We start from the raw sequence: 21,715 nt of genomic DNA on the forward strand, positions 1-21,715 counted from the left end.
AGCATGAAGAGGAGAAGCACACACACACACACTTGCGAAGTGTAAGCTATAAACACGGTGTGTTGACGGATTAGATGGGAGTTTTTAATCATCTTAATTAAACCCAATTGTTATTTGTTGAATATTTGGCATTTATGAAGTTCACGGGGATATAAAGGCAGATTGAATACTAATTGAAATAGAAGATCTCAATTTTATTACAAGACTCTGTCAAGAAGTGGGAGATGTTCAGTGCTGGTTTTATGGAAATGAGAGGTTAAAAACAACAACTAGAACAACTGAGACTCTGAAATGTATTTAATATTCTTTGTTATGTTTTCATTCATCAAAAGATAGTCGCTGTCAGCTCCCAGGCTAGAAACTGCTGGACCGTTTTTTTGTTGAACAAGCATCACAACATCCTGAACCTTTAATAGCAAAGAGGAACCTTAGTAGCAGAGTTGAATTTAAAATCCTTCTGACATATTGTAGCCACATTTTATTCACAACAGAAGACAGAAAACATCCAATGATCAAACCAGTGTAAGAAAAATATTAGCTCATTTTCAGTTTAAGGGTGGCAACATATATCCGCAAAGTTGGGTTGGGTTGACCATCGCCAAGAGTTTGATCACAGGGGATCGTCTGATTGTCAGGGGTTTCTAAATGGAGTCATTCTTATTCTACGAGAGCACTCAAACATGCCTTATTCACACCCACAAGCACGTTTTTCTATCTGACATTCACACTGATAGATATACCAGAGAGCGCCTTTTGGGGTCAGTATCTTGCTCAGTGATATCTGATATGCAGAGTGGTGCAGCCAGGGATCGAACCACCAACCTTCTGATTAGTAGATGACCTGCTCTACCTCCAGAGCGAAAGCCACCGCTTTATAATATTGTCAGTTCTTCAACTTCTAATGTCAAGGGCCGGTACCGGTCCATGAGTCGTGAAATTTATGGTTTTCGGGGTTTTTATCGTTAACTCGGTTTCCCTGGGTCTTTTCCTGTGATGTAGTTGTGCTTCTTATTTTGAAAGAGATATTTGCGCGTTACCATAGCGACCAGAGATCATTAAAGGGCAGACAGGAGGATGTTACTCTCAATGTTGTTGCCGCATTTCAGGAGGACGCTGCTAATAAAGTTACACAATTACACAGTGAATTCGCGTTTATTATTGTATTTATAAAATACAACAGGTTTTGTCTTGGTCGTATCATTTTATTTTGATGTATTTATCCGCGACACCTTAAAGGCTGGTCCATGAAAATATTGTCTGACGTTAAACCGGTCCATGGCGCAAAAAAGGTTGGGGACCGCTGCTGTATATCACTGTGAATTGGTACCACATTAACTGAAGTAAACTGAGCTGATCTGCACAGAGAGCACACAGAGTGATATGTTATGTTAGATGGGTTTAGGGGGGTCTATAATACAAGAGTAAAATTTATACTTTGAAGATATTGTGAGTGTGTGAGAGAGAGTGTGCGTGTGTGTGTGTGTGTGAGAGAGAGAGAGAGAGAGAGAGAGAGAGTGTGTTAAAAGATGCTTGTCTGATTCTACTGTGGCTGGCAAGAGCCTTTCTAGAACAGTAATTACAGACAATCGTGTCCCTGGAAGATGATCCAGGAGTGCACACACACAAACACAAACACAAGCGCTTGCCAAAAGACAACACCCAGGACTCCTCTTCTAAATGCACCTGAGAATAGAGTAACTCTTAACACACACACACACACACACACATCCTAGCACCTGAGTACGCTCACGTGCCAGCAAAAGGCCACAGCACCGTCTGTTGCCGCCACATAGACTCAGTCTCTCTCTTTCTCTTTCACACACATACACACACACACACACACTCGAACACACACACAGACTAATTGTCTGTTAAGTTTCTTCTCCAAATTTGCTATAAACACATATGATGGAAGAATCTGTTAACAGGATTCACAGTGACACCACATCTATAGGCCTTTATACAGTGGCCCTGAGAGGCCAAATGGACTGCAACTAAGGAAAACACCAGCAATAACAAAAACGCTGCAAAAGCACACAAAACACAATGGAAATCGGAAAAATGGAAATGGAAATAGGAAAAAAGAAAACAGAAATTGAAAAAAACGGAAACAAAAAGAGGAAAAAAATGATTTCCAATGCTGGGAGACACTTAAAAGAAGTGGAGGATCTGTCGGTTTTGTGAGAAAAGATGAGAGATAAGTGTGTTAGCCTAAAAATCCGTATTGTATTCTATGAATCGTGCGATTAAAACACACTTACCTAGCATGTTTTGATTCCTGCATCTGGTCCGTCAGGTTATTGTCTCCCCAGAAACACTTCCCTTGTGCTTTTGGAAATCTGTTTTTTCCTATTTCTTTTTCCTATTTCTGTTTTCTTTTTTCCTATTTCCGTTTTTGTTTTTCTCTTAAGTTGTTCTCTTAAGTTGCAGTCCGTTTGGCCTCTCAGGGTCACCGTACCTTTACACACCTTACACGTAAAATGTGGGTAAATATTTTGGGTCCTCAAAATATTTTTCTGACCCACCTATTCTTAATTCACACTGACTGTGTGACCAATCAGACCACTACATTTGGCAGTGCGCTTGTAGCTCAAAACGTGCACAGTACTGAATATACGATGTTATGGAAATAGTAAAATAATACTATTTTACCTCAGACACAGCTAAATGCTGCTCTGATTCAACTGTTTCTCTGAAACATATCTCTGCCTTCTCTGACGTGGTCCCAACTCTGTCCACAGCAGTTCAAACTGTCCCACTGACATCCTGGAAAACGTACAAATGCGATCATAATGCCGCTTCAGCTCCTGGATCAAAGCATGAAATTTTTCCTGCTGCTAAATTGGATGTTTAGAAACTAGAGTTGGATGTCTCGAGACCACTTTTACATGGTCTTGGTCTCATCTTGGTCTCGGCGGACTTTTGTCTTGGTCTTGTCTTGGTCTTGACGGAGTTTGACCTCGATCTTATCTTGGTCTCACTGTCTCGGTCTTACTGTCTCAGATCAATATAGTGGTCGGGAGATTTGGAGTCAACAGTATCCATGACACACAACGTAATGTTCGATAATGTATCATGCGCAAAAGCTTTAGCTCTAAGAGCCGTGCTTAGATAGTGCTTTGTAGTGAATCAGAATAGTCGACTCCCATTGAGCGAGAGCTGGCTCCTCACTTAATTTCCTTTCTCTGCTCAGCTCTCACACAGCGACACACAAGTGGCTCAGCTATGCTCAAATACGTCCACATTGTGGCATATTATTATTTTGCCTTTCGCTCCCTTCAAACACAACTAAATGCAACCCATTAGATTGAGCAGTATGCCCGGTCAGTAAGTTACAGAAATGTCAGCGACTTCGTCTATCATAAAGTTTGCGTTCATAGAACACAAAGAGTTTTCGGTAAATGCAAAAAAGAAGCATTCTGCAAAGTGCAGATTTTGCAAAGTCTCCTTGACCGAGAACGCCGGGACTACCTCAACCTTCACCAGGCACCTGGAGCGCAAACACCCTCAAAGGTAAGCTAGCCAGTAGCCATCTATCCATCTTCAAACTCTTCTAACTACCTTTCCAACCTCAGATGACCAGGTCATGTTTATGTAATATTGTTATTTATAATAATAATAATAATAATGGATTGGATTTATATAGCGCTTTTCAAGGCACCCAAAGCGCTTTACAATACCACTATTCATTCACTCTCACATTCATACACTGGTGGAGGCAAGCTACAGTTGTAGCCACAGCTGCCCTGGGGCAGACTGACAGAAGCGAGGCTGCCATATCGCGCCATCGGCCCCTCTGGCCAACACCAGTAGGCAAGTAGGGTAAAGTGTCTTGCCCAAGGACACAACGACCAGGACAGAGAGCCCAGGGATCGAACCGGCAACCTTCCGGTTAGAGATGCGATTCCCAACCCCCTGAGCCACGGGGGTGTTCTTCAAGCGGTATAAATTATGTAGGGACAGGTTTTTTGCAACCGTCCCTGCAGACTTAACTTGTGAAGATTGTAACTAACGTTACGTTACATGCTATGTACAGGTAGCTAGCGCTAGCAGTGGCTATCAGCTACTTAAACAGTTTTCACTAACTTTAGGTATTTTGGTGAATTCAATGATCTACACTCAACAAAAATATAAACGCAACACCTTTGTTACTGCTCCCATTCCCCATGGGATGGACGTAGAGACCTAAAATTCATTCCAGATACACAATATAACCATCCCTCCCAAACAGTGGTCACAAATCAGTCCAAATGTGTGGTAGTGGGCACATCTGCTATATTGAGATAATCCATCCCACCTCACAGGTGTGCCACATCAGGATGCTGATCTGACATCATGAGTAGTGCACAGGTGTACCTCAGACTGCCCACAACAAAAGGCCACCCTGGAATGTGCAGTTTTTTGCGCTATTGGGGGTCTGGGGACCCAGAACCGGTCAGTATCTGGTGTGACCACCATTTGCCTCATGCAGTGCAACACATCGTCGCATGGAGTCTATCAGATTGTCAATTGTGGCCTGTGGAATGTTGGTCCACTCCACTTCAATGGCTGTGCGAGGTTGTTGGATATTCGTGGGAACTGGTACACGCTGTCGTATACGCCTGTCAAGCACATCCCGAACATGCTCAATGGGTGACATGTCCGGTGAGTATGCTGGCCATGCAAGAACTGGGACATTCTCAGCTGCCATCTGCCCTGAACAATGTGAACCATGATTCATCCGTGAAGCGCACACCTCTCCAACGTGCCAGACGCCATCGAATGTGAGCATTTGCCCACACAAGTCTGTTATGGCGACGAGCTGGAGTCAGGTCAAGACCCCGATGAGGACGACGGGCATGCAGTTGAGCGTCCCTGAGACGGTTTCTGACAGTTTGTGCAGAAATTGTTTGGTTGTGCAAACCAATTGTTCCAGCAGCTGTCTGGGTGGCTGGTCTCAGACGATCTTGGAGGTGAACCTGCTGGATGTGGAGGTCCTGGGCTGGTGTGGTTACACGAGGTCTGCGGTTGTGAGGCCGGTTGGATGTGCTGCCATATTCTCTGAAACGCCTGTGGAGACGGCTTATGGTTGAGAAATGAACATTCAATGCACGGGTGACAGATCTGGTTGACATTCCTGCTGTCAGCATGCCAATTGCACGCTCCCTCATTGCTTGTGGCATCTGTGGCATTTTGCTGTGAGACAAAACTGCACATTCCAGGGTGGCCTTTTGTTGTGGGCAGTCTGAGGTACACCTGTGCACTACTCATGATGTCAGATCAGCATCCTGATGTGGCACACCTGTGAGGTGGGATGGATTATCTCAATATGGCAGATGTGCCCACTACCACACATTTGGACTGATTTGTGACCACTGTTTGGGAGGGATGGTTATATTGTGTATCTGGAATGAATTTTAGGTCTCTACGTCCATCCCATGGGGAATGGGAGCAAAAACAAAAGTGTTGCGTTTATATTTTTGTTCAGTGTATATATGTGTCACACTGGATTGGATTAGGTTATTTTGTATGCAAAGGTCTACACTCATTGATAGGTTTAAAATAACTGTGCTTGTAAGATACAGTAGTTTTTGTGGTTGAATAGAAACAGATGTTTTACAGATTCCTATTTCCCTGTTTTGTAGGTACTTGGAGTCCAAAGCAGAATCTGCAACATCAGTGATAGCGGTCAATCCCCCACAGCCTCAATTATCATTGTTTGCTCCAAGCATCCACTTATTTTCCCCAATTTCACCCAGGCAACAGGCCATCACCCAGTCCATCCTCCAGGACCTTATAGTTGAGAATCCACATTTTAGACACTTCCTGAATGTCTTGGATAGCAAATACACTCCTGTATCTAGGACCACTTTGACAGAGAAGCTGATACCTCACCTTGTCACTAAAGTGAAGGGTGACATAATCAAAGCCCTGGAAGTCCATCCAAATGTAGCAATGACAACAGACCTCTTGTCTGACCAGAGGCTTCGTACTTTCCTAGGAGTTACCGCTCATGTTGCCTGCAAGAACAAGGACTGTAGGCATTTCACAGGGAAGCACTGCGGCGAACAAATCGCCTCAGCATTTGACAGCATAGTTGAGGAGTATGGCATTGGCCATAAAATAAGCTACATTCTGACGGATAATGCATCCAATATGAAGCGGGCCTTTAAAGTCAGGATGCCAGATGTAGAGCACCCTGAAGGTGACAGCAGTGATGACCTCGAGGATGAAACAATGTGGGAAGATGCAGAAGATTCTGATCCATGGTCAACAGGTGAACATCTTTCTTGCTTCGTCCACTTGCTGCAACTTGTAATCAGTGATGGGATGAAAGAGGTAAAGGCAATAGCTAGAGCCATTGCCAAAGCCAGCAAGTTTACAAACCTGCTGCACAGCAGTAGTAACCACAAAGACTTGTTTGAGGCACACTTTGGCTCCAATAAGTCCATCCCAGCAGCAAACAACACCCGCTGGAATAGCACCTACAGACAGTTAAAGGCTCTGATCACACTTGACCACAGGGCCATCACTGAAATGTGCAGCGGTACAGAGAATTTAGTGTTTTCAGCCCGAGAGCGGGCTCAGCTGAAAGACCTTTGTGCTTTGCTTGAGCCTTTTTCTGAGGCAACAGACCTTACAGAAGGTGAGCATCAGGTGACTATTAGCATGGTGGTCCCCACTGTTCTGGACTTGAAGAATCATCTTATAAAGATGGAAGTACAAATGCCCCAGGTCGTAACTATAGTCAGGGCACTGAAAAGATCCTTAGAGAAACGGTTCTCTGGAATTTTCAGGCAGATTTACATGGACGAAAAGGATCCAGAAGAACTGTTTAGCCATCGGATCTACTTCCTTGCCACCATGCTCGACCCCCAGTTTGGACTGACCTGGGTAGATTTAGATGTCCAAAATGGTGAAACCAGACCAGCACTGAAGAGGTTCAGAGATGACCTTAAAAAGTCATTAATAGGAGACTGTATAATAATAATTATTTATTGTTATTGTTGTTTTTGTTGTTCCACTTATTATCACTGTCTTTGGTTTTATAGCATCATTAGAAGCATCCTGTCTAATCCTGTTTGTGTGTGTGTGTGTGTGTGTGTGTGTGTGTGTGTGTGTGTGTGTGTGTGTGTGTGTGTGTGTGTGTGTGTGTGTGTGCACCCTTTTCCAGACCTTTTGATCACAGAGGTAGACAGAGATGCACCTGCAGCACCAACAAAAGTAGACAGAATTATCGGATAGTGACTCAGCGCCACCCCCAAAACAACGTCTTCTTTCACGCTACAAGGCATTTAGGTTGCAATGCAGCACAAGCCAGGACTCGAGCACTGATGCACAAATAAGCAAGTACCTAGACAACATAAATGAATGTGACTGTGATGCACTCACCTTTTGGTCAAAAAACAAAGAGTGTTTGCCTCCTCTGCCTTAGTAGAGGAGACATTCTAATGAGACCCCACCGCGCACGGCTAGGCTATAAGATGTTGCGATCTTTAGTTTTCTTGAAGTGCAATCAATCACTGTTTTAAAATGTGAACTCATTTCTCTCCCTCCTCTCTGAAAATATGCTGTTTGTTCATTATATATTTGTTCATAAGATATCTGTTATTTGTTCATAATGTCTGTGTTCTATTTTTCCTGCCCTACTGAACAACAGGCTTGATTTCATTGGCAGTGTGTTGTAATCTCATGCAACTGAAGACATCAAGATGTCAGAATCTTTTAAGCACTTGTTCTTATTCTTATTAATGCACAATTTGTATTAGTATGTAATATTTGTAATTTGCATCTGATTCATGTGAGGTGTGCACATGTCTTTATATTGTTTGATTACAGAATTTTACTTAAAATGGTGTTGTTTGACTAAATAACATCTGCATATCACTTTGTGTTGACAGGCCTAATCCATTTTAGGGAAGTTGATATCATACAGTGTAATTTGGCTAGTACTACTACAATAGGACATGATGCAATTTCAAGTTTATAATCTTCAGTTTGATGTTACAATTTTATCTATATATAGAGTATAACTGAAACCAGTTACATATTTCCCATTCTTTAGACAGTTGTTGGAGGTGATTGCTGTTTTGTCAGATGACTTTGGGGTCAGTCAGTACCATCATGTCAGCCCTCAACAGCACACAAAAGTTAGTCTTTTTTGTCTCGGTCTTGGTCTCGGTCTTGGTCTCGTCTCGACTTGGTCTCGGTCTTGGTCTCGTCTCAACTTGGTCTTGTCTTGGTCTTGTCTTGGTCTCGGTTTAGGCGGTCTTGACTACAAGTCCATTAGAAACTTTGAGACCAGCTCATCATTGTGGACACATTTTTCGCACGAACATAATGCATTTGCTGTGTTTTCACATTACACAACAAGTTAAGATTGAACACAGGTTGCGCAACAAGCTCAGTTTTTAATGTGTTAATTCTACTTTTGTGACACAGAGCTGAAGTTTGATATACAGTGGCCAGGTAGTCATTCCTGTCATACTTCTCTGAGGTCCACCACCTGGTGAATGTGCACGTAGCACACTGCAATGTAAAGTGTCTATAGTGAGGTTACAACAGATTGGAAGGAACAAAGACATTCACATGGACCCTGATGAAAATTGCATCACTAGCATCACCCAAGCAGACTCAAATAGACCCTAGTGGATTTGTTGATGTAGAAAGTAATAATCTATGAGTAACTCCTTGGAGCCTGACCCCTGGTGTTTGTGTTTGACATTATGTCTCTGATGCAGCTCCATCCTTCATGTGGTTTAAACTCACACCTGGCTGGTTAGGGAGGCAGAGCATTTAGTCTGAAAGGCGTCTCTTTTAATTTGAAAATCTGTGTGCCATTCCCGTGTCTGACTTTCTACGTATCTTAACCTGCTTCGTGCAGTTTTACCTGTCAAAAGTATACCAGGTGCTATTTTAAAAGATGCAGATTGGAGAGCAGTTTCCAGGATGTCTCTCAAATGCGTGCCTGGTAGATTATAGGCAGTGTGTATAGCGGACGTGATATCAGTTCCAGTGGCTAAAACGTAACACAGATGTACTCTGTGTACTCCTGTGTTTAGTTGGAGATGTCTTTAAGGAAATGTGAAGCCTTACTGCATGTTTTTTTAATCTTCCTGTTAACAATCATGAACCTTCTACTCTTGTGACTAATGAGTAAAATAGTAACTGACTGAAATCTGTACAGTTTCAAAGAGGATAACAGACTTTACCGTGAGATCCACAACTGTGAGCGTATTGTATTAAATATTAAAAAAAGAAGAAAAAAGAAAAACCCTGAGTTAAAAAAATGGGTGGAGCCAAGAGGCGGTTAATGCCAACACAGAGTACAATTTGGCAACCCTTTTGAAGCTCAATCAGGGAACGGGCGTACATATGGATAGATCTGAAGAAATCTGGAGTAGTACAATAAGTAATTTTCTTTCTTTCTTTTTTCACACTGACTCATTTCACTAACTAACGATCAATGACTTTAGCTTATACGTGTAAATGAGTCCTCACAGAGTACTTCTACATCAACATAAGTAAACAGGATTTTTAAAAAAAAAAGACTTATCAGTTTTATTGATTTGCTACACTGGAAAACAAAATAGTACTACTGACACAAAATTTTCAAACCCAATAGCCTCAGTAAAAGTTGAGGCCCTGTGGTATGTGGTATATTTTTTTGTTTCAAAGTAGAGAAAACAACCAGTCTGCGGGGTTAAATTCAGTCATCTTATTTTGTTAAAAATATCAATGGAGCCCTTAAAGTCAGTTTAATCCAAACAGTTTTACAGGTTTTAACTCATACTGTGTGTGCACGTTGGACAGATGTTAACTAAAAAAGCTAAGCGAGCAGGTGTCAGTAAACATCGGTGTCTTGCGTGTTCATCTCTCAAGAAGTGAGACATTTTCATGCACTAACACAAGCACACACACACACACACACACACACACACACACACACACACTATTTAGCAGGTTGACACCTTAACCCAGTTGGTACACATACACACACAATCTCACACACACATTTGGCACATTTAGCACCTTGTCAAAAAACCCTGGTGGCCCAGAAGAAATCACAAACAGATTGAAGATGGGAGGACATGAGGAGGAGGGGGAGGAGGCAGTGGAAATGATATGAAGCGGGAGGATGACACACCTGTTATTAGCTTTTCTCCATACGGTGGTTCAGATGGAAGCTAGGACAGGCGGGACAATGAGAAGTATGACGGGGGGACAGAAGGAGATCCTGGGAGAGAAAATAAGAGATTGTCAGGCATTAATAATGGATGGCAGATCCTTAGGGACCATGTTCAGACATTAATAATGAATAAGACTCAGCTGGAGGGGGCAAGGAAACGCCTCAGCAGAATTTACCTGAGGTAAGACGAACGACATGAAGTAGATGTATAACATTTGATCATGAATTCCAAACTTTCCGGATTTCAGTTGTTATAGGGGGACAACCATTTTTATTCTTTTTTATTTAATCTCATTATTTACAGTACTGTGCAAAAGTCTTAAACCACCAATCACTATTTAGGCAAATGGGAATTAAGTGCATAAGTTTGTTAAATCAATTTACTTCTTACGCCACCTAACACTGACCTAGGATTCATTCAAGTATAAAAAGCCACCTAATTTAAGCAGTGTTGTGTCTACACATAACAGACAACTTTTAAATTGTATCTTTAGACACTTTGTTACTAGCAACCTGTCAAAAAATAATACTTTCTGTAGTATATCTAAAATTCCAACGATGACGCCATTTGACAGATATATAAAAATATTTTGCACCAACAAGATGAGTTCCAAATTTTAAATTCCTCCTGCTTTTTTGCCACACTTTTTCTTGCTTATTTTCTCCATCTTTTACTTATTATTAGAGTGTTAGTTTGTTTTAATAACGTATTACATAATTTACTTAGGGATTAACAAAGTATTCTGATTCTGTTAGCTGAAAACTTAAAAGCTGAAAACTGAAAGACATATCTCAGTGTGGTGTGCAGTGTGTCCTTAAAAGATTTGAGGAAATTGGACAACTGGAGGACAAAAGAAGAAATTGTAGAGCTAAAAAAGTGAAGTCCTGAAGAAATAGGAAAAAAAAGAGTAAAGACCTGACATAGGACCTCAGATATTTGAAATGTTTTTGTTCAAACTGTTATCATTATTTACGGTTAAGGTCAGGAGAGAGGAACAGCAATGAATATCACAGTAAAACACAGTCATGCATTTTACCCTGTGGTGCTTACTCAAAATTGATGGAATTATGAACCCAGAAAAGTACCATCAAACTTTGATCCAACATCTGGAAAGTATCTGACTGGCAACAGCTTCATTTTATTAGCATGAGAATGATGCGAAAAAGATACTTCCAGTGTAATAAAATCACACAGTCATGGATCGGCCTCCCGGACCTCAACATTATTGAAGCAGTGTGTGCTGACAGAGAACAGAACAAAAGGCAGAAACATCCAAAGAAGAACTTTGAATGTCCTTCAATAAGCCTGAAGAACTATTCCTGAAGACTACTTAAAGAAATGAGAAAGAGAGTTAGCTGCGTTCAGACTATGATGAAGAATAAAGGAAGTCAGACAAAATATTGATATTCAAAATTGTTACAATCACACATTTTTTCATTGTGCATTTGCATGTTCACTGCACCTTTTTCTTATTTTCCTAGTAAAATATAAAGAAATGAGTGGTGGCTCAAGATATTTCTGTGTCTTTAAAAATACTTTTTACAAAGTAATGTCCCTTAAAATAGCTGTAGAACAAGTAAATTGAAAAAAAAAGTGAAATAAAAAAAAATCATCCTTTTAATCAGAAAGATGCTTAAAATAATCAAGCAGCAAAACATTTCCCTGAAAGAAGCCAGCGGTGGAGTTACAACATCACCAGTGAGAGCGGTTGTATGACATGTTCAAAATCAGAAAACTCAAAAACGTGTGCATGAGAGGATACGAGCACACTATCGCTAACAAAGGGCCTGACATGTATAAACACATGAACACACAGCTGCTTAACAACACCAATGTCAGATAACCCCCAAAAAAATCCAGATGTTTTCACACAAACACACCATTTTTTATTTTTATGTGCACATTAAAACCCACGAGGTTTGGTGGTGTGCCAGAAGGTTGGTGTCACTGAGAAAGACCACCACGTACACTCATTGCTGCATTGTCTCTACCTCTGTATTTCACATCTTCTCATCTTTTTTGCACACACACACTCGCTTCCTCTTTATGCATGTCCTCACACACACACCGGCAAATGAGCAGCACACTCAAACTAAATGGGTGGCCTGATGGTGAATCACTGTCATTTAGCAACAAAGACCTCAGCTTGTTGTCCCTTCATCCCTCTCTCCCCTCATCTGCCTTTTTTTCTTTCTGCGTCTCTTTCTCTCTCTTTTTGGCCAGTATGTGTGTGTAATTGTTATTGCATGGAAAGCAAAACACAACTGTGTACACAGATTAACACACAAACACATGTATTCAACTTGCACGTCTACCGTCACACATGCATACATGCATGAAACACACACACGCCGTACGGGTGTATAATTATAGAGAGTGAAGCAGCACTAAGGAATAATTACAGAGGCTGGTTGCTGTTGTTGTTGTTGATTCCAACAAATAAACCAGTACACAAACAAGATGGAGGGGTGAGAAGCAGGTCAAGCCATTTTTGTGATACAGCACCATCTCCCTCATATCCATGTGTTTTAGTTTCATTTTGGTTTGTCTTTATCTGAACAAATGAAAGTACGCAGACACCTAAATGTTGCACCCAAGACTTATATTTATATAGAGCAAAATCACAACAAAAGTTGCCTCAAAGTCCTTTGTATTGTAAGTTAAAGGCTATATGATAATACAGAAATAACCAGAACAATAAGATGACGCTCTTTGAGCAAACACTTTGGTGACAGTGGGAAGGAAAAACTCCCTTTTAATAGAAAGAAACCTCTGGCAGAACCAGGCTCAGGGAGGGTCGGGCATCTGTTGAGACTGGTTAGTGGTGAGGGGAGGAAGGCAGGACAAAAGAAGATGGGGAATATATGTGTTGGCAACACATTCTCGCTCCAGGATGGTCAGGACCCCTACTTGTTGCTTTTTTATGCATTTGATGCCCGTTTACTATTGGTTTCTGCCATCTAGGCTACTGCTACACAACGCCTGTTAGGCGACAGAGAAAGATGACCTGCCAATTAAATACTTTGCAACTTTCACACTTTGACTTTTGTTTATTTTTGCCTTTTCTTTTCTAGTTAGGTTTTGGAACCAAAGCTTTCTTTTACAGGAAGATTGTACTTTGACTAAAATCACACATTTTCAAAAATGGCAGGCAGTCTTCCAGGCAGTCAAAGGTGACCTCCTCCAGTGTGCAACAATCCTGTCCACCATTTCCTTGAGTTAACATGATCATGCATGCCACAAGAACAATCACCAAAGTATATTTCCTCCAGTCTCAAGGCCATGCTACACACAAGATTTGTTCCCACTGAGTGATAAGAGCATTAGTGGGAGGGGACCTGGCTCAGTCTGCACTCCAGTTCAAACTAAGAACTGTGGTATATGGGTTCGTTTGCTTCGTGCATGGTGTATGGTCCCAATTATTCTAGGTGAGATGCATGGCAGTAACCTGTGATGTCAACATTACAAGAGCACTCAGAAAGTGCAACTCCCCCCAAAAGGCAAGGGCCAAAATCTTAGGATATCATATTGAAAAGCTCTGTCCGTGCCCTTTCGTGTGATACATTACTTGATATGGTTTCTTTTTTTTTCAAGGTTATCTATGAATTGGGTGCTAACAAGGTCACATGCTTCACCAACCTATGTACTTATGTCCCCCCAAGGTCCCGCATATGACCTTGGGGGGACATAATATAACGTTTTTGCTGAATTTTACATTTGGTGTGACCTTGACTCAATTTTCACCAAAGTTAAGTGAGCTGGAGCTGTTTTTGGTATTTACCATCACACAAAATTAGAAAATGATAATTGTGGATGCCAGACTGCTAACTAACAGACACACAAACAAACCAACAGAACCAGTTACATCCTTTCTTCAGCGGGAGAACAAGGGATTTCAAGTGGACTCATAATATACCACCGGACATAGCAGGATCACCCTGAATCTAACTGGATTGTAAGGCCTCAGAGGTAACGCAGATGGCAGAAGTGAGGATGCAAGGCAGGCCTACTCGCAAAGCCAAGGAAACAGCCACACACAAACCCCCGCTACCCCTGCAAGCATTTTCCTCACCGACACCATTTTGTTTATTTTGTCCACAAAATAAGCAAACTTGAGCTACAAATTGCTAGAATGTTACTATGTTTGTGACTGCTGTGAGATAATTATAAAGGAGACCTGGATACAGCCACTCATCCTGGACGCTACAGTACAGCTGGCCGACCGCTCCACCCACTGTTACGACAGGAACAGAGACTCCAGCAAGCGCAGAGGAGGGGGCCTTGTACATAATGAGTGATGCACTACTGGTAAGATCATTCTCAACCACCGCTCTTCTCACTTGGAATTAATGTCTGTCATGTGTAGACCCTTCTAGCTGTCTAGAGAGCTCACAGTGGTAACCATAACTGCTGTATATATATGTCGCACCTGATGCTAACATTAACACATCTCTTTCCCATTTGTACAAAACTATAAGCAGAAAACAGCAAGCTCACCAAGATGGAGTGCACATCACTGTTGGGTATTTTAATCAAGCTTGCCTAAAAACTGTGCTTCCCAAATTTCAATAACATGCACAATGTCCCACCAGAAAGAAGAACACACACTGGACCACATCTATTCCAACGTAAGGCATACAAAGCCTACAGAGCCCATACCGCTTCCACAGTTATAAGGATGGGTCAGAGTTGGTCTAAGGGTTCAGTTTCCCAGCTAAGGGTTGCTTTGCGCACACAAAGCTGATTGATGGTGAATACGAAAAAAGCTGCAGGACTTAATGGTGTACTTGGCAAGACATTAAAAGCTTGTGCTGACAGGCTATCAGGGGTTTGAACCATGATTTTCAATCTTTCCCTGACTTGAGCTACCATCCTATCTTGTCTCAAGTCAACCGGTATAATTATAACAGCCTAAACAACTACCTAACTTTGACCCATATGTCCATATCTCCATTGCCTTCCACTTAGAATACCCAAGGAACTACATCACAATGCTCTTTGTTGATTACACTCCCTCCTTCATCATAATCATCCCATTTAATGGATGACAAGCTATCTCACTGTCTCTGCTTGGATTAAAGACTTTCTTACCAACTGTTCACAAATTTACAGTTGCTGAGTCCTTAGCTGCACCACTTTACCAACACATTTCTTAAATTTGCTAAAAGCTCTACTGCAGCTGGGGTCACATCTGTTTGCCATGAGTCAGTGTACAGAGATACAGAAGGTGTCTGTGTGGTGCTCACCAGTAAAACCAAGGTGATGGTCAAAGACTACAGAAGTCTCGTGAATGATCTCTTGGGGTCTGCCAACTTTACAGCAGTAGTTAAAAATCCTCATCAGAGACCGCATCTCAAGTCTGGTGTTAGTGGCCTTCTACTGCTCCATCATTGAGAGTCTACAGATGTGCTGCATCACAGTGTGGTAAGCTGGAAAACTGCAGAGGGCTATCAACCATCAGCTGCCAACTGCCCTCGCTCGAGGACATCTCCAGCTTTCAGTGCCTCAGCAGGGCAAAGAAAATAACCAAAGCCCCTTTCCACCCTGGACAGCACTTCCTCAACCTCGTACCCTGTGGCAGGTGGTGCAGGTGCCTAAAGAGCCACACGTTTCTTCCCCCGGCTCATCAGAAATCTCGAACGCTGCAAATAAAAGAATGCAATACTTCTTCTGCAGTGAACACGGTCCCCTGAAAGCCCAGTCATGTCTTAAATATGCAAATGTGTGTCTCCTCTTCATACTCTTTTTTTTTTAATATTATTTATATATTATTATATAGTTTTAATGTGCAATGACAATAAACACTTCATTCTAGTCACTAGGTGGGATCAAACAACTTGTCAAAACCATAAAAATGGCTACAGATAAGGCATGTCCACATGTTACTGGCCTCATATATTGTTCTGTCTCTAATTAACCTCTCATTCAACTGGACTTTTACTCTTATTTTTTAAGGGCTTAATATCTCTTTTCATTCCCTGCATGGTATCAAAAGTTTTCCGTCTACCACTCCAATATTTTCCCATCTTCCCCACATTAAACACACAAATACCCCCCCCCCCCCCCCCCCCCCCACACACACACACACACACACACACATACCCTTATACACACATACTCATACTCAAACACACCGTGCCCAGCTCAGTCACCTGCACTGAAGGTAAATGGAGTGTGAGGTTTTACGGCGCCATGATTGCGGGGTTTGGCTCGGGAGGAAATAAGTGTTTCGTTTGTTTATGTACTATCAGACAGCAGGTGGCGGAGTCAGCACACTACCTCCCGACCTGTAGCGAGGGAGAGAGGTGGACAGAGGTGGAAGCAGGGATGGTGAGTCGAGGGTGGGACTCACAAAACTTAAGCCTAAACATCACTGTGACAAGAAGGAAAATACCCACCGGAAACATGGTGGAAAACTGACCCCACAATCCACGACACACTGTCGCAGAATCTCAACAAAAAGGGAATGTGAAGATAAGTGCGTGTCCATCTGGCAAAGAAAGTATGCGTGTGTGTCTGTGTGTGCGCTATTCGTGAATGCGTGTGAATCAGTAGGGGAGGTGCGAGGTTGTGAGGGTGAGGGTTATCCCACTGTGTCACAGAGAAAGAGTAAAACAGGGAGGGAGGGAGATCTCTTGCATGTGGAAAGAATAGGGAGATGAAAAATGAACGATAGATGAGTGCCGTGCGAGGTGGCTTTGTTCTACTGAAGGGCTGGGTTCGCCAGCAGATGAAGAGCTAACTCTTACCGGGAAATCACAGCTTGGCACAAACCTCTGTCTTTCATTTTTTTTGTGCTCTTTATTTCTGTTCCTATCTCTCAGTTTTTCTTTTACTTTCTGGTCTCTTTGCTAACCACTTTTAATTTTTCTTGCCCTGTCTACGTGTATTAATTTAAACTCATCTTCTCGACATCGCTATTCTTTCTGCCCTCATCCCAGTCAAACTCCATCAGCTTGTTTGTTCTCATTTTAATCTTGATCTGTGCACATCCGAGTCAACCTATCTTGCCTATGATCTACACCATTTTTTCTCTACTCAGAAACCAGACTTTTAAACTTGTTCATCCAAAGGTAGCCTCTATCGATCCCTCCACTCTTTTCTCCTGCCTAATCTGTACTTCCAATTCTTGCTAGAACCATTAAAGTGTCCACAGAGTCTCATTTATGGATGTACCAATTCATCTTTGCCTCTCTTTGTACAAATTCTGATACCTAAACTCACAGTATCTGGTAACACACAGTACCAGTCCAGTAGGTGAGGCAAATATTATGCACCAATATCATGGTCTGACAGGACATATTTCACATTAGAAAAATCACACGGCACACCACCAAACAAAAATGTCACAAAAAGCATATTGATATTTTTTCCCTGTCCACCAGGTGTAGCAGAATTGGCTCGGGTTGTCCCCAGTATACCTTTTTTGCTTTCTTCTGACCACTACACATGCTGGGGCCTTCATCTGGGTCAGAATTTTCTCCAGGACCCAGGTCAGACTGACTACTTTTCCTTTTCAAATATTTATCTATTACTATTACTCGCTGCGTCATCTCGCAGCATGAGTATTATGTAATTTCTTCTTCATCTTCTTCTGTTTTACTGGCAGTTGGCAACCCATTTCATTAGAGCAGGTAGTTGTACTGCCTTCTAGTGGAAGAGAATGTAATTGTTCTGTCCGTTACTCACGCCGATTGCTTAAAGTACTAATCAGGTGGAACCAGATAATCTTTCACGGCACACCTGATCATTTCTCTGCACAGTGGTTGGGGAACACTGGTCTAAACATCACATGGGAAAATTTTGTTTCACATCTGTGATTTCTCACTCTTATGTCATACAGAAAAAACAAATTCGATTTAAGTAAATTGGCTGTAAGAAACCTTTGGTTAATGACACAAATTCATATGCTACATTAGGATGTAAGCATGACTTGATATTCACATGTAGTCACCTAGACTTTACTAGAAAAGTTATTCATTGGCATTAAACCTGATAACAAGTTAAGTAAAGCATTAAATACTGAAAGCAGCTCTTGAAAATGTGCTTTAAACTCAATGCAACATATTCTTCTCTATGTTGGGACCTCTTTCTGAAAAACCAAAATCCAAAGAAAGACTCCCCAACTCAGGAAGCTAGACATCTGCGCAGCACTTACCGTTATTCTGAGAAACCACAGCACTGAGAATTAAAGCTGCCCAGGTACACATTTAAACAGCAGGGGATCAATAAGTAAAGAAAATATACCAGGTGTCTTGACAGTGGGAAGAAACCATCTAGAAACCTTCACACATGAACAGTAAAAACCAAAGAAAACACAAAAAACAATAAAAATAAATTATTTGATTTTGAATACATGTTTGTTGTAGCTTGAATGTTCTCCAGTCATGAGTAGACGAGGTTCCTATTTAATAATTTTAGAAAGACAAAACTCATTGTCCAGATGAAATTTCTCTGATTAAAGTGAAATTAATGTAGAGATTAATAAATTCAAATATCCTTGTACTAAATAAAAAAAATTCATGGAACCTGCAACAAATCCCTCTGATCAGATTAATATAATTCCACATGCTAAATGAGGCTGGAATTAAAAGTAATGTGGAAAACATAACTCTGTAAATTGGTCGCAATGTTTCCTAAATGAAGCAACTATCAGTGTCATCAGCGCTGCCATTAATCACTGTCAAAGTAGCTACTATATTATGATAGATAGATAGATATGCAGTGAGATTTGCAGTAAATGAAAAAGGCCAACATAAAAAAATAAATTTAAAAAGCTGGAGTCACTGCGTTGGTAATGATGTGACCATCAGTCACGATCTTAAAAGAATTCCTTCTAGACACGTTTACTTCAGCTACACTGAGCTTTACCATTTAACTATCGTGCTAATTCAGCTTATGTGTGTTACAGTTTCATGAGTGCCCATGCTGCTGCGTTTAATAACCTAAGAACCCCATTATTGGCCGTGTTTTTACCCCAAACTTCTCTGGGTAAATGAGAGCGCCGGGCTGCTTCGGATGAGCCCGAGGCCTTTCCTTGCGTGCTCGGTAAAAGGGGCGGGAGGTAAACCTATGTTATTCAATTTCAATTAAAGTAAAGAAGAAGAGGAAGCTTTAATTGATTGCCGCCATGCCAAAGCTCGCTCTCTCGCTCTTCCTGTGTGTGAGTGTGTATGAGAGAGAGAGCCATGCTGACTATAGACACACACACACACACACACACACAGATGTCCTACTTTTATCCTTGCTTGATTATACTCAGCTTGCTTCCTGTTTATGCTGGGGAACCAAGCGTGACATTTCAGATTACCACTGCATTTTATTTATTATAATTATATAATTGTACATGAAATGCAAGAAAAAAAATGTAATTAGTTATGTCTGCTTCGTGTTTTCTCTTGCCCCCCTCCCCACCCACATCTGCTAAATGACTGAAAAACGGCTCCGAACAGCGATGTGCACGAGATAAAAGAAACGCTGAGAGGTTAATTCATTTTTATCTGTTGTGATTTTTTATTAAATAAAAAGAAAAAAAGTCAACAAACTCAACCCAACTGTTTGTTTAAGCCTCTGTCCCTGTCCAGAGCTTATTCTAATGTGCCAAGGGCTATCATTATAATACCCCATGCAAATATGGCCATGATATTACATCGAGTGTAGTTTGATCCCCAAAGTGATGGCGACTCAAAACATCCTGAAAGTCTGCCTGCCTGTTACATTGTTTGCAAAATGACACGGGTCAATAGGCAGATCTGAAACAGGGTAAAAAAGGAAGAGAGAAAACTGCTTTTACTAAGTTTGTTTTTGCTCTTTTTTTGTCTTTTTTATCCTTTGTTTGTTTGCATTATTTGTGCTGGGATTTTTCTATTCTGCACCTCCTCGTCCCTCATCGTGCTTTTTTGGCTGAGCTACAAGGTGTTAATGAAAGCGTTTCAGGCAAACATGTTGATTTTTGTTTCCATGGGGATCCAGAAGGCCTCACAATGTCACAGAGGCTTCGGCCAACAGACTGGCGAAAAGCACTGCTGTCTCTTTTTTTCCGCCCCTCTTTTATTCGCTGTTTCTTCTTCTCCACTCTCCACTCTCCATTTTCTTTTCTTCTTTTTTTTAAATGAATTCTTTCTGTTGGTTTAACTCTTCAGCCTCCCCCTCTGTGTCTCTGCCTTTACCGTTTGTTTTCGCTTATCCGTCTTTTTAAAGCATCTCTGTTTCTTTTTCGCTGCCACTTTTTCCTCTCACTCTTTTTTCCTCTTCCTGACCCTCTCTACTCCGCTTACCCCCTTTCTTCTTTTGTTGTCATTTATGTGTGAAGAGCACTGATAAATGAAGACAAACACAGCAGTGTCTGTGTGTGTGTGTGTCTGAGAGACGGACGCCAGCTCTCTGATAGCATTGTTAGCCTCTCCACCTCTCCTCACTCCACTGCACATCCAGCTACAGGCTTTCTTCCCCCCTCCTCTCCATCCATCCAGGCCCCGAGCCAAGAAGGCAGCTTTGGGGGCCAAGTCAGGCCAGGATGGAGGCTTCATTGTGGGGCTGCAGAGGGCGTTGGTGCTGGAGGATGAGGACCGGGGATCCAGGCCAAGTCCCAGACCCAAGACCCTGATCTGGCTTGCCAGTCAACCCACTAAAGGGCCTTCGTGGCTGGGCACAACATCAGGACAAGAGGGGAGGAGCTGGAGGCTGGAGGTCTCAGCAGCGGTAATGGCGGTGGCTAGATTAAGACCTTCTCTTAGAATCGGCACAATGGAGAAGGTCTACAGCGAAGCTCCGCGCAGACACACACACACATGCACACATACACAACGCCTCTATTCAGCTTCGTCCATGTTGCTCATCAGAGGCAGAAAAGCATGAATAAATACATGAGCAGCGTAGAGGCTCCATAGGTCTGATAAAAAGAAAGAACACACATGAATTACTGGGACTGAAAGAAAGAATGGTAAATTGAAAAGAGGAACAGATGAATAATTTCGATGGTTTTGTACTACAGTAATTGTAGAAAAAAAACGAGGGGTAAGGAGGAGGATGAATTATGAAAATCCTCAGTTCCCCTGAGCTCACAAAATGGAATAATTAGGAAAAGTTAGGAAAGAGCCAGTTTGAAAATTAATTGCAACAACAAACTTTCTGAGCTGTGGTGGAAGTTATATCAGGGTTACTGCAGCACACACACACACGGACACACAACACTGGCTGCTGATGGTTGTGCTCTTCAATCGCAACATGCAGCTATTCTTTAAAAATCTTACTAGATGGTCCCCCTGCGCTACTTATGACAACTGTAATCATTTTAACACAGACTAGTTCTGTTGCAAGTGTTGTAATCGGTTTCTAATTCATTATAGCAGATAATGCAGTGTTATTTGTGCTGCAGTTCTTTCTAAACATCTGCTACAACCAGCACAGCTAATATAATTAACAGCACAACCACTAGCTTCTGCATCACTAAGCATGAGAGTATGTATAAGAATATGTCATACATAAGCAGAAAACTTTTGTCTCCGCACCGGCTTCCTGAAGACATCAAGGTTCTGTTTGGTTTC

Source organism: Rhamphochromis sp. 'chilingali' (genome assembly GCF_963969265.1).
Source record: "Rhamphochromis sp. 'chilingali' genome assembly, chromosome: 3".
Lineage (NCBI taxonomy): Eukaryota > Metazoa > Chordata > Actinopteri > Cichliformes > Cichlidae > Rhamphochromis > Rhamphochromis sp. 'chilingali'.